Below are 11824 nucleotides of genomic sequence, written 5' to 3'. Positions count from 1 at the left end.
AGTGCAATGTTACGCAGCCTCCCATGGAACGCATCGAGGCTCTCCCCTTCCTGCTGCCTCGCACACCTCATCCTGAACCATTCGTAGTCCCTGTGGACCATGGGTCGAAAATACTCGTTCAGGGCTGCGATGGCTGCACCATATGACTGATCTCTGGGCGTTAACGTCTTGAACAGCCTCTGAACGGCCAATCTGGCAGAGTACAGGAGTGTCAGGCGTTTGGCTGTGTCCTTGATCTCCACGGCAGCGAAGAACAACTCCAGGTTCTTCACCCAGGCCACCCACCGGGCCCCCAGACTTGCAGGCGCACCCATAACATTGAAATGGGGTATTGGTGCCAGCTGACCCCGACATGTCCCCTCGTCGTCCGACATGCTGAATGCTGTTGGGGATGCCGGATGCAGTCACCGGTGTTGATGGGTGTCCGCCGTTGCTGGGCTTCAGGTAGCTTGACCTTTGGTGGGGAGCACCTTTGACGGCACCCAGATGCTCCCAGGTCAGCCGCTGCTCTCTCGGAGGCCGTTGCTGGTGGCAGAACAGGGTGTCCCCACTGCAATGCAACTCTGGATACCCACGTTCTTCCTGTCCAGAACTCCTAGGGCCTGAGCAGTCGCAGACCGCAGGGTTAATATGACACCCCTCTTTCAGGCACTTTTTAAAGAAAAGTTTTTTTTTTCTCTTCAGGCCCAGATGTTGATGGGCCCTCATGCAGTGTGGACCAGCCCAGGCTCCTCACCACCACGACCCGGGTTCTCCCCCTTTTGGAGCAGGCATGCGCAGAGCAAACTCTGCCCCCTTCTCTTTGTTCCCTGCTGGTGCCAGGGACAATACAGGCCGTGTGTCCATAAGGGCCACGCCACCTTGCCTCTTCGCTATCGGGCCTGCGACAAAAGCCCGAAACAGACCTTTACCTCCCGGCCCGGATGATGATGATGGGGGGGCTGCAGTGGCGTCCACACCGGCGGGGCCGCGCACGGTAGACAAGCGCGCCCCGCAGCCTTCAGCACCTCCCTTGTTTACCCTGACGCCGGCTGGAGAAAACAGTCATTCTAGTTTTTTTTCCTTCCGGCCCAGATATTCGTCAAGGGTTTTTGCCCCGCCCCCTTTTCTTTGTTCAGGGGCTGGGGACTTCCGCTACACCCGCAGCAGTGTTCCTCCTACACCGCCGGGCCCGGGTCTGCATGGGTCACGCCCACCGCCCTTTCCTCAGGGCCACAGCGGTCCTACGCCCGTTGCGGGCACCAGGCGACCTGTGCCCTTTAGCCGCGCCAGATTCCCTAGGCCACGCGCTACACGGCGACCACCCAACACGTGGTTTCCTCGCCACGCCTCCACTGCCCCAGAGCTGGACTACTCAACGGGGCCCGCACACCGACGTGCGCGCGGGGCGAGACCCCCTCGTCGCCAATGTATTGGGCCCGCCTTGGGTCACCGGGGCAGGCCACTGATGGTGTTGGGTCCACCAACACCGGACCAGATAGCTGCGGTCACGCAGCGTGTGATGGGCAGGGATCACCCTGCTCGAGCCGGAGCACCAGCTCCAGTACCCTAGCTGGGGGGACACCCAGCTCAGGATTGCCGCGGCCTGGGAGCATCCAGGCACAACGGCGGTCTAGGCCACGAACACGTGCCAAGGCCCTCCCCAGTTCCTGGATGCAGACACAAGTTGCCACTTCCTGGGACTCTGCTGCACTGCCATCGCTGTGCCAGCAGAGCCCCTTTTATTAAGTGAGCGTCATGACACAGTCATGACGCTCACGTCAGAGCAAAACACTAGACCACCACACAACACCTCCCCTCTACCCGCCAGAATCAGTTCCTAGGCCCAGCATTACACATAAGCACACACTTATATACACACACAGGCAAAATTACCCATTCACTCACTCTTTTAGACATCCTATTGACCATACACTCGCTCATTTACATTCACACCCAGCCACCCATACATCAAATACACGCTCCTTGAAAACATGCATACATCATACTTGCCAACCCTACAGATTTAGGCAGTAGGCTACTGCTTTTTAAGAAGTCCTAAAGCCTACAGATTTGGGTGACCGATCCTACTGCTTTTTACGGTGGCAGGTAATTTATGTGACTAAGGCAGGCTGCAGGACAAAGCATGCAATGCATTAATTAGTCTGTCTGTACAGTGGGCTGGTAGGTGATTACTTAGATTGGGCTCAGATCAATCCACTGACCTGACAGCTACGTGACTCTGTCCTGCACTATTGCCGGGACAACCCTTAGGTGAACCACCAGTGAAGGCAAGTGGCAGAGCGTAACACCATCACACAGCATCTGCCTATCAGACTGAGGGGGGTATCAGTCGCCATGTCATTCAGTGTTCATCTTCCAATAAATATGTACTGCCTGGGCTGCTGCTACAGAGCAGTGGCAAATGTTGCCCAGCTCTATGTGATTACCTTCTGTGAAGTTAGGTAATTGAATCTGGTGTTAAGTTACCATTCAGAATTATACATTTCTAACATTTGAACATCTTTCCATGTTGTACTTGTTTGTATATTTTAGAATGCTTCAAGAGTGCCAACAATGTATGTTTTGTATTTTCCTGTGATGTCATTGTTATGCAAATTATTATTTTTGAAACTTGAAAAATCCTACATCTTTTTGGTTACAGAATCTTGGCAAGTATGCATACATAAATAATGAGCTAACATGCACCACACTTTAACACTGCAAGTTTCAGAAAAGGCTTCCCTCGCCTCTCTGCATACCAAAAAGCAAGTACACACATCAGCCCCCTCCGCTTGGATGTGAAAGAATACACAACGTTGTTATATGTTTGCTTGCATCTTTGATGAGGGGACTGATGTGTGCATTTCATTTTTGTAAGTCAGTGCAGCGATGGAAGCCTTTACTGAAACTAGCAGCTTTAAGGTTTTTCTGCATTTGTGCAAATAAATATTTCTGCACAAACATAGTAACACTTTAAAGCCGCCTGTTTTTAGGGAAGGCTTCCTCCCCTCTCTGACTAACGCAAAGCTATGTCCTGTAGCCCCGCCCACCAGCTCAAATTTCAGGGTGGGAGTCTGAAGTCGTGATCAGCTCAATTTCATTGCGCACCTGTATCACATAGAGGTCATTATGTTCTGGTTACTTCTGTGGATTAAATGGGAGGCGCGTGTTTGTTGGCTGCGGTGAGAGAGTCTTGCGAGAGCCCCCGTTGAGTGGGGCATTGCAATACTCAAAACGAGAAGCATGCAGAACTAGAAGAGAGCGTGCAGATGAGCAGGAGGTGCGGTCCGGTGCTCCTCACTGAAGGAACTGAGCGGGACTTATGCTGTCAACTTAAAGACTCTGACTCGGAGCATGCCGTTAACTCTCTCTGTATGAGGGACATACAAAAATATAGTGTACTAGAGGGACACGTGTGGTCAAGGAAGGGTAAAAGAAATGTCTATAAAATTAAAATTAGCATTGTGAAATACCATGTTCCAGCGCCCATCAGACTGACTTTGCTGGGTGCTCTAAAAGGGGTGGCAGGCCCTTCTGAAGTGTGAAGAGAAGCAGAATAGTGGGCGTCGTGGTCCCTCTTGGGTACGTGAGCTGGGATCCTCAGGAAGGTTCTAGGGCTCACTTCATCTGCTAATTGATGTGCCCTGTGGGTAAGCAAACAGGGCTTGATAAAAGCTGTCCCAGGTAGAATCAAGTGGGGTATGAAAATAAACTGAAGAACCAGGTTACCTGTGGGGCGGTGTAATAACGTTCCTCGTAATAAGGCTGACTTAAAAGTAAGGAAGATGCCTGCGTCTGAAGTGCAGTCCTCCTATGAGGAAAAGGAGGGAATCATGAGAGGATGAACTTAAGTGTAGAAAACACATAAGCAAAAAAAGGGCCAATGGAAAACGACCTGTTTTTTGGCCCTAGAAGAAGACCGCTTCCATCGAGCCGAAACGTCAGCAGACACCGTGCCCTCACTTTGGGCATCGCTACAGTCTGCCACCACATTTCTAACCTGTTAGGGAGAGTTCTCACCCAAGTGCTAAATTCCCTCTACCTTAGAGCACTCCAGCTCTTTTGCTATATTTTGGGACTTTGAACATTTCATTTTCAATGTGTTTTACTTTTGTGTTCTTTGTATATGGAGTTTTAAACAACTCCATAGGCATCATCTTTTTCTTGTGTGTCACACAGCACCTTCAGTGCAGCGGCACAGGGTTGTCTTTCAGACTCCCCCAGGTTTAAATACCTTCTCTGGGACTGACTACAGTCTCCCAGAGCATGTAAAGTTAATTGACTTTGCTAGTCTTTTTAAATTCATAGGCTCAGCACACACTATCTTTCTAGAGAGTGCTGGAGGGGTTACCTAGCATCCCCCGTGTCTAAACACTCATATAACAGTCAAATGTTACCCTTTCCTCTTGAAATGGCTGGTGGTAGTGGTTTTAAAATGAACTACCATGATTTTTCCCGACCGCGAATACCGGTAGCTAAAAATCGGGTCAGCCATTTTTTCCAATATGGCGCCCAAGACCTAGCTGTAAAAACAGGCTTTTTTTGCCGTTTCTTTTAGGAAAGGTCCTTCTTGTGTTTAACTCTGCATGCCAAGCCAGGTTTGGTCCCTTTGTTAGATGCCCTTTGGTGGGCTTCAGTGCTGAAGCCCTCCTCTGGCGCCTGAGTATCTAGGGTGGACAGGATGTGAGGGAGGTGCCCGAAACTCCCTGTGCTTAGTCTCTTAGGAGGCCTGAATGCACTCTAGCGTGATTGGCTGGCTGACTGTCCAGCAAGGACAGCCACCCTGCTGTGGGTGAGTGAAAGCTACGATGGAATGAATGGGAGAAAAGTGTTTAAAAGCAGGTCTCTGGGAGCTGGAAGTCAGAGTCGACCACTGAAACAAAAGAACCGCAGGCGAGCTGAAGGAAGACGACTGCTGCAACTCCTGGACCGTTGGTTTTCCTGGTGAAGCCATGATGAAGGTCCAATTTGCCTAAAACTCCATCGACAGAGAAGCTCCTTCAAGGACGACTTCTTCCCTTGAGCTGGTGGGAACAACCAACTCGTAAGACACCTGGACACTGTTTCCATACTGGTCGAATTTTCATCAGAGTGCTGTTGAAAACCGGATAGCCAGTGAGAAGGATACCAGTTTGTGGACTTTAAGGCACTCACACCTTAAAACCGACGCTTAGCCAAGTTGGTGGCCTTTTCCCTTTGCAGTGCAGGAACCTCCCGATGTCCTCCTTCTTGTCCCCATGACTGAAGCTCAGGAACAGTGCGATCTGCAGGAACTGCCAGGAACAACTGCCTCAGATACAGCTTTTCTTCATACTTAAGGTACTGTGCAAACGCGGTGTGGAAATCCTTTCCGTTTGTGAAACTTTCCCAACTTTGGAGTCTTGTTCGCTCCTAATCAGACATATAACTCTTTTTCTGGCAAACTACTTCTAAGAACATTCTCAAAGACTTAACCTTTTATTACCAGAACTGTGCTATCCTATCCAAGATTCTGAACCATTGACTTTGGTCCAGGCCTATTGAATTGAATTGCCCGTTGTAGTGAACTGAAACTATTTGCCCTGCCTAGAAAAGTAATTGTGCTTTAATTCTTTTAACCTTTGTCTTTCTACCCCTATTGAAAGTCACTGAACTGCCATTTTGCTCCCACTTCAGGGGAGCCTAACTTGTTCAGAAACGTATTAGTTGTGTACTGTAGCGTATGAGATTGTGATATTGAGCTGCTTCTGTCTTGATATGGGCCAAATCGTCCTCGGGACCAGCCCTCGGGAGCAATAATTACCCAATTCAGCCCAAAATACAGGTTCTATTGTGCTGAGCAGTGATCTCATGCTAGTGACAAATGACACCTTCAATAAGTTTTAGTATTTATTCTAAACAGTGAATTTCATATACATTTGGGATTCAAGTTAGAGAAGATTACAAAGCACAAAACTTAGAGAAATGCAAAATATAGAGAAACATAGAACTTAGATAAACATAGAGAAACACAGTCTTACGCCCCTTCAATCAGCACTGGGAGACCCTGGCCCTCATAAGCTAGCTGTAACAAGCCCCGCTCAGAGGACAGCGCTGCTGGGTGCCGTCAGAGCTCCAATTCCAGGCACTTGATCTTGCTCGAACCAAGTCCACAGGACGATTTCCCACCCGAGTCATGTGAGCATGCATATTTTATAATCTCATGCTGCCCGTCCATGACGCACAGTTCCAGAACTTTCCCTGTGCAAAATATAGGCTGGCTCATGGAAAAAACCCAACTCTGTTAATTTCCACTGTGCTTCTTCTGAGCCCCTCCCTGGCTCCTTGGAGCCCATCTGCGCGAAAGCTCAGGAATGTCTTATCAGTGCCTTCCCAGAGAAAAGGAGATTAGCTTAGGGGCCATGCAGGGCTACCGTTAGTGAGGCAGAATATTCTAAGGGAAGCAGGGATGTATTAACCCCATCTGCAAGCTCTAAAAGGCATGCACTCATATCTTAGTGTTCATAGCGCTTAAGACTGGCTATCTAAGCGCTATATAGGTGCCATAATGCTCCAAACACTCCAAAAATGTCTATTAGCTACAGAGCTAGGGCCCTCTCCCTGCCTGTCTATCAACAATGCATAATGTGACCTATCACTCATACTAGGCCTGCATATTCCTTGTAGCTCACTACTGCATAATGGAAGTGCTACAACAGACTACTGTCAGCATTTTTAGCACATACTTTGAATACACTATTGGCTTTCAGCGGCTAATGCTGTCATCTAAAGCCCTGATTGGCAAGGTTGCAATTTTGTGTATCACTACATTCCACCCCTATTCAACGTGTGTGCGACAAATGCTGACTAATACACATCAATATAGTATTTAGTGCAGTGATAAAGACCTTGGGGCTTTGCAAGAGGTTTAAGCAAACTATCTTCTAGCGGTTAGTTAGCGTGGCATGCAAGGTAAAACACTACCTAAACAAAAATGTACACAAAGTGAACAGTGACATATACCCTTGCCAAAACCTGGCCTACACAAAAATACCTACACAAAGTGAACATGGACATTTACTCTAGCCAAAACCTGGCCTACACAACAATACCTAAATAATTATTGTATAACTGATTGTCAGTTAAAAAGCAGCATGCAGTTAGAATGTCAAGGCAATCCGGTGTAGTTTAATCTACAATGCACTATTGCATTTATGTATGGTTACCAACTCTAAACCTGGCAGCCTTTCACTCTAAGGGCCTACCCTCCCCCTGATCCCAGGGCATTCAAACGTGACTATGGGCTGTGTGATTAGACACTTCCCCCATATATGTGGAACCCAACCAGAAACCATCTAATTTCGTGAACAAGGTGAACCCATGGGCACCAGGTTATCTAAATAAAAACAATTGTACTAATTTGCATCAAAGCATGGCATGTGTTATTCATGCAATCAAAAGCAAACAATTTGATCCATATGTATGCTGGTAACTGTAGCTCTGTGTGCCAGTGTGTGGAGGATGGTTGCCCCCACTCAGTAAAAAGCCAACACCTGCTGATTTAACAATGTTTGCCATAAAATGCATCGTGTGTATTTAGCAGTCTTGTTGACCTGCCCTATGGCAGAAAAAATGTCTTCATACCTAAAATTCTGTCACCTCCAGTGGTTGCCAATACTTGTAGCAGTGTTGGGCGCATCAATGGGTCCCACTAGGCTAGAAGTTCTATAGCAGAGCTGGCATCAGAACCCATAGTGGCTAGCTTATTGTGCACAGTTTCTATGTCACAAGCATATAAAGCTCCTGCAATTAATGAATCTAGCTCCCTAGCTACGCGCACTCTAGTGATGGGCCATAGAAATGGACTCCCTTTGTAGCAGCTTGGTAGTACTAAGGAAACATTGCCTCGTGATAAATCTATGTCTAAGTGTATCACTGTAATAATAGAGGTGTGCATTACCAGCCTACAATTTAAATGTTGCCTTACTACTGGAAAATCTAACATGTTCACAGTGTCTACCTATTGTGACTTGGAGAATACCCTTCTTCAAGTGGGATATCTACCATATACAATATTAGTTTTAGCTACAAACACCATACTACCATCCGGCAGTGGCTGTTTCATCACACCATTGTGTGAAATGCATATAGTCAAGTTATAGTCCATAAAATCTTGGCGAGAACACTCGCTGCATTTCTTGGTCAGAAAAAACATCACATTAAACAAATTAAACAAATCTTTGTATCCATTCAGTGACAAAAGATGCTCGACAATGTGCCAGGCCAGTACGCTAGCAATTCCATGTGGATACTCATTTGTAGCGCTTTTCCAAAGAATTATTCCAAATGTCTACAATCAAAAAGATGACTCTTTGCATTAGTGTGCTGGAGACAGCTGTCCCCACAAAAACATGAAACTGGTTGGTTTAACAAAAACCGTGTCACACACTGTGTCATAAAATCAAATAACTAGTCAGTCATGGTTTCATTTACCCGCCTTAAAGCTGGCTGTAAAAGTATCCAGTGTTTCAAAGGTTACCATCTCAAATTAGAGCTCACACACTTGGCAGCATTACTTCAAATTAAGAATCTTAACCTACGCACAGGTGACTTTGATGTGCGCACTCATCTCATCTCAAAATAAATTACGCTCCTGCTTGCATAATTCTGCTGCCCCAACGATTCATAAATCATTTTCCTGCCTACGTGCAACGTGGAAGTTTTTTTTTTTTTTTTTCAAAAAAAGCAAAGCATCTCTGGTTAAAGCAATTCAGTCGGAAGAGCAAAACCATTTCGTTTTTTCAGATTCATCTCAAAAAGTGCATTTAAAAACCATTTTTCAATGTGTTAGCGTTCAAGTGCTGTGTCTCACAGCTGTTTGTGGTGCATGATGTTACAGTCCACAACTCATTGTCCACAGTCCTTTAAACAAGAAAGGCAAGACATGTCAATTAAGTTATTTCCAGCAACTGAATCATTTGAATGTGCAGCATCAAATATTTGATAACTAGCCAAGTCTGCACCGTGCCAGTTCAGCAAAAGTTATTACTCTGTTGGACACTTTTCGCAGGTTGCAGAACAAATGTCCTCATACGTCATGCATGTTAGCAGCATTGAGTGCGGTGCAGGACATGTTCAATGTTCGCATATTTCATCACGCAGTGACTCGCTTTTTCTGAGAATGCGTCTGCTTGACTGATCAGTGTCACCCACAAATTGCACACATCTACTTCTGTTATGGCACGCAACTGTCTTGCTTTTTTGCCTAGGCAAAATACAAACAGAAATGTTAGGATGCCATCAAAAGTACAATGTCGTTATTCTTCACATTAGGATGTCGTCAAAACTTCAATATCAGCGTTATCCACCCCTTCCCTGAACACCACCCCCATCTTCGGAAGTCTCATCAGGTAACTACACACTTTATCATTGCTATTGCAATTATTTGTCACCCTTCTGCATGTTTCTGGGGGCTTATTTACACTCAACCATACGGGGTGTAACTGCCTAATCACAAACTCATTTGTGCAATGCGATCATAGTTGGTCAATGGTACCTCAGACTGATCTGTGCTTTTACAAAAGCCATATAATAAGTACCCAGGTCGCACAATGCTTTTCTTTTTCACCAAAGCGATCACAAATGCCAGGCGCCAACTTGCTTCCAGTGTCTCATGATCTTGATTTAGGTTGCCCTGCTGGCATCACTCCATATTTCAAAGGTAAAGTCCTTCAGTCCAATACTGCCTGCAGTTGCACAAGCAGCTTTGTTTATTTTTCTCCATACAGCTAGTGTCTTCCAAGCCTCTGGTTTTTTCACTTATCATTTTCTCAAAGGGTGTTTGCTGATTTCTTGGCCCACCCCTTTGAGCGCGATAGTCTAAGTCAGTTTCTGTTGTTGCTTCAACAAATCATTCATTCTTGCACTAAGCCGTGAGGCTTCTGGATCATGGCTAATGTGCAGTGTTCATGTTGTACTCCAAAGCCCCGCTCTGCATGTTGTCTCTTGCAAAACGGCTAAGCGCTTTTGTCAGTTTTGCTTCCATCTGGAATGCCATAATGTCTTTGTGAGTTACTCCAGCCCTGGCAATGTAGCTTGCATTTTTAAACAGCTGTGTATTTTCACTTCTCAAAGCGCTTAGAGGTTTCTTCTCCAGTGCACAGCGCTTTACTTCAGTTCACATCACATGGAGCACTGGAATGCAGCTTGCACAGCAATGTCGCTTGAAATGGGCAGCTGTCTTTTCTTAGCCCATTCACAGATGCACAGGTTCCCCAAATGTTCAGATGTGATGTGCCCATCTGCCATCCTGCATGCAGCGTTTGTTTTCCTTCCAGTGTTGATACTGGGCAAATTCTTTACTTCTGATCAGCTCTGTTATTTGCACCCCCTCTCCTCAGTTTTTTGCTCACACTGACGGTGTCTCTCACAGGGGATGGAATGCAGGAATGTCAATGTTTATCTTTCGCGCAGCAAGCTTATCTCTTTGCTCTATAACTCTTAAACTGTGGCGGCTTCAATGGAAGGCACTCGTTTCAGACAGTTCATCCAGATTAACTCTTTCTTGCACTGTTCCAGCAACTCAGAAAAGCTCCCATATCTGAAATACCATTTCACTAAACAGGAGCGCAGTATTCTGCTTTTTGTTTGCCTTCCTCCAACAGTTTTTTTTTTTCTTCGCGCACCTCGCCCAAGACAGTGCAAGTTATCTTCAAGGCACAAGCTCTGCACACAGAGCAAGACTCTTATTTTCAAAAGAGGCACTTTTTCTTGTCATCAGATTCTACTCCATGTAATTTAGCAAAATGTCAAAGCGTCTTTTAGCCTGTTTTGAACTGATTAATGTCCCATTTAAAAGGCATACGTTTCTTTTTCTTCTTCCTCGTAACCTTGTAGTTTGGCTTCACAAGCTCACTCCACTGGAATGTGCGATCTTTCAAAAGAACCCGCAACCCACTAAATCTTTGTGCTATCTTATCACACACAGATTTTTTCATTCTGTTGTACCATTGCCAGAATATAACCACTTATTTCAGTGCATTTAAAAAATGCCATGTTTAGTGCAGCTCCCTACACGTTTTTTTTCCTGCAAGAGCAACCCACACTCTATATTGCTTGTGGGCTGTTAAATGTGTCAACAACATTTTTCACCATGTATCACAGTCAACAGGTCACTATTTCCAAAAACATACATCACTTATAAGGCAACAGTACAAATCCATGGCATAGCGTGGGAACAGTCAAAAATACTCCAGGGGCAATTTAGAAAAAATATAAATTGTTTTTTCCCCCCAAACCATTGCAAACTGATTCTGCAATTTCAAATCAATACACAAAAATCGAAAATCCAAATAACATCACTCACTTTCTTTTTTAAGTGAGTCTCTCACCCATTATAAGCATGGCACAGCTTAAAATGCAATATAACCATTTTAGTGTGTTTCCTTTAAACAGAATTCGCCACCAGCACATGGAATTTACAGTTGCCAAAAGAAAAACAAACCCTTTAGGCTCTCAGCACAGATGTTACTCTTTCTCCTAAGCACGGCTCATTCCCCACGTTATCTTCAGGAATGTCAACACTTCAAAAGCATACTTTAAAAAAGCGAACCTTCGCCTCCGTACATTACAGCCCCCCACTCGCTAGCACACTGGGGCTGAGTCAATGGTTAGATTACTGTTCACAATTTGCATGTCAAATCCTTGCAACTATTTTCCCCTGCCCTCTTGACAGAATAGAGTTGAGAACTCCGTCTCACTTTGCATTTCAAATTACAACTTTAAACTGGGGAAACCGCATGATAAAATTCTTTCCTAATTGAACATACATCTTTCTTGACCATTCATCGGAGCGCTTTAAACAAACCCATTTCCCGCTTGTTTA

This window comes from Ambystoma mexicanum, chromosome 8 (assembly GCF_040938575.1).
Source record: "Ambystoma mexicanum isolate Mex_15411 chromosome 8, UKY_AmexF1_1, whole genome shotgun sequence".
Lineage (NCBI taxonomy): Eukaryota > Metazoa > Chordata > Amphibia > Caudata > Ambystomatidae > Ambystoma > Ambystoma mexicanum.
The sequence above is the reverse complement of the archived record's forward strand: the minus strand, read 5'-3'. Positions refer to the sequence as shown.